This window comes from Suricata suricatta, chromosome 13 (assembly GCF_006229205.1).
Source record: "Suricata suricatta isolate VVHF042 chromosome 13, meerkat_22Aug2017_6uvM2_HiC, whole genome shotgun sequence".
NCBI classification, from domain to species: domain Eukaryota; kingdom Metazoa; phylum Chordata; class Mammalia; order Carnivora; family Herpestidae; genus Suricata; species Suricata suricatta.
The window spans coordinates 7,021,897-7,025,127 of record NC_043712.1 but is presented as its reverse complement, the minus strand read 5'-3'; positions in this window follow the sequence as shown (position 1 = coordinate 7,025,127).

Genomic DNA, 3,231 nt, shown 5'->3' with positions numbered 1-3,231 from the left:
TATTCATCATGAATATTGGCCTGTAGTTCTCTTTCTTTGCTGGGTCTCTATCTGGTTTGGGAATCAAAGTGATGCTGGCTTCATAAAACAAGTCCGGAAGATTTCCGTCCACTTCTATTTTTTAGAATAGCTTGAGAAGAATGGGTATCAACTCTGACTTAAATGTCTGGTAGAGGGGCGCCTGAGTGGCTCAGTCAGTTAAGCGCCCGGCTTCAGCTCAGGTCATGATCTCACGGTTCGTGGGTTCGAGCCCCGTGTCAGGCTCTGTGCTGACAGCTAGCTCAGAGCCTGGAGCCTGCTTCAGATTCTGTGTCTCCCTCTCTTGCTGACCCTCCCTGCTCACGCTCTCTCTCTCTCTGTCTCTCAAAAATAAATAAAAAACATTAAAAAAATTTTTAATAAAAAATAAATGTCTGGTAGAATTCCCCAGGGAAAAAATCTGGCCCAGGGCTCTTACTTGTTGGGAAATTTTTTTTTTAAATAACGGATTCAATTTCTTTATTAGTTATGGGACTGTTCAGATTTTCTATCTCTTCCCGTTTGAATTTTGGTAGTGTGTGTGTTTAAGAATTTGTCTATTTCTTCTAGGTTGTCCAATTTGTTGGCATGTGATTTTTCTTAGTTCTCCCTGATAATTGCTTGTATTTCTAAGGGATTGGTTGTAAGAAATCAATTTTCATTTGTGATTTTGTCTATTTGGGTGATCTCTCTTTTCTTCTTGAGAAGCCTGGCTAGAGTTTATTAATTTTATTTATTTAAAAAAAAAAACTCTTGGTTTCATTGATCTGTTCAACTGCTTTTTAAAAATATATATATATATATTATTTATTTCTGTCCTGATCTTTATTATTTCTCTTCTCCTGCTGGGTTTGGGGTATTTGTGCTGCTCTGCTTCTAGTTCCTTTAGCTGTGCTGTTAGATTTTGTATTTTTGCTTTTTCTAGTTTCTTGAAATAGATTCAAATTGCAATGTATTTTCCTCTTAGGACTGCCTTTGCTGCATCCCAAAGAGTCTAGATTGTTGTATTTTCATTTTCCTTTGTTTCCATATTTTTTTAATTTCTTATCTAATTGCCTGGTAGACCCATTTGTTCTTTAACATCCATGTTCTTGGAGGTTTTCCAGACTTTTTCCTGTGATTGATTTCAAGTTTCATAGCATTGTGATCTGAAAGTGTGCATGGCACGATCTCAATTCTTTTATATTTATTGAATACTGCTTTATGACCCAGTATGTGATCTATCTTAGAAAATGTACCATGTGCACTCGAGAAGAAAGTGAATTCCATAGCTTCAGGATGTAGAGTTCTAAATATATCTGTCAAGTCTATCTGGTCCAAAGGGTTGTTCAGGTCCATTGTTTCTTTAGTGACTTTCTGTCTAGTTGATCTATTCATTGCTGTAAGTGGAATATTATGTGCAATTAGCACATTCTTATCAATAAGATTGCTTATGCTTATGATTAATTGTTTTATGTATTTGGGTGCTCCTGAATTCAGTGCATAGACATTTATAATTACTAGCTCTTCCTGATGGGTAGACCCTGTAATTATTATATAATGCCCTTCTTCATCTCTTGCTACTGCCTTAACTTGAAAGCCCAGTTTGTTTGATAGCGGTATGCCTACTCCAGCTTTCTTTTGACTTCCAGTGGCATGATAGATATTTCTCCATCCCCTCATTTTCAATCTGAAGATGTCCTCAGGTCTAAAATGAGTATCTTGTAGACAACAAATAGATGGATCTTGTTGTTTTTTTAAAATCCATTCTGAGACCCTATGTCTTTTGATTGGAGCATTTAGCCCATTTACATTCCATGTTATTATTTAAAATATGGGTTTAGAGTCATTGTGTCCTCTGTAGGATTCATGCTGTCGTGGTGTCCTGGTACTTTGTGTTCCTAGCAACATTTCCCTCATAGAGTCCCCCTCAGGATTTCTTATAGGGCTGTTTTAGTGTTGATGAATTCCTTTAATTTTTGTTTGTTTGGGAAAACCTTTATCTCTCCTTCTATTCTGAATGACAGGCTTGCTGAATAAAGGATTCCTAGCTGCGTATTTTTCCTGTTCATCATATTGACTATTTCCTGTCATTCCTTTCTGGCATACCAAGCTTCAATAGATAGATCTGCTACTTCCCTGATGTGTCTCCCTTTTCATGGTAGGACCCTTTTATCCCTAGCTGCTTTCAGAATTCTCTCTTTATCCTTATATTTTGCCAGTTTCACTATGATATATCATGCAGAAGATCAATTCAAGTTACATCTGAGGGGAGTTCTCTGTGCTTCTTGGATTTCAATGTTGCTTCCTTCCCCAGATTGGGGAAGTTCTCAGCTATAATTTGTCCAAGTACCCCTTCAGTCTCTCTCTCTCTCTCTCTCTCTCTCTCTCTCTCTCTCTCTCTCTCTCTCTCATTCTTCTGGAATTCCTATGATATGGATATTGTTCCATTTGATTGCATCACTCAGTTCTCAAATTTTTCTTTCATGCTCCTGGTTCAATTTATCTCTCTTTTTCTCAGCTTCCTCTTTTTCCATAATTGTGTCTTCTAATTCACCTATTCTCCTCTCTGCCTCTTCAAAACATGCAATAAACACCTCCATTTTATTATGCACCTCATTTATAGCATTTTTAAATTCATCATAACTATTTTTGAGGCCCATAATCTTTGTAGCAATAGCGTGTCTTCTGTCTTCTATGCTGTTTTCAAGCCCAAGGATTAATTTTATGACGGTTGTTCTAAATTCTTGGTCAGTTGTGTTGCTTATAATGTGTGTGTGTGTGTGTGTGTGTGTGTGTGTGTGTGTGTGTACCAATTCTTCAGCTGTCACTTCTTCCTGGAATTTCTTTAGAGGAGAGTTCTTCTGTTTCATCATTTTGGCTAGCTTTCTGTCTCGTGTATGTTTTTAAAGCTTGTTATGCATTCTGCACCTGCAAGTACTGCTATGTTAAAGGAGGTTCATAGACTGTTCAGGGCTTGTCATTTCAGGAAGTGTTCCTTTAATGTTGTCCTTTGGTCTCTCTTGTTGTGCCTTTGGTTATTTTATTTCCCTACTTGTACTGATATTTGGGGCTCTCCACCGTGTGTACTTTGGTTTCTTTCTTGAGGTAGTCCTGGAAAGGAAAACAGACAGGCAAACAAACAGGGAACAAAAGCAGACAAACACCCAAACAAATCAAACAAGCAAACCAAAACACACACACACACACACACACACACACACACACACACAC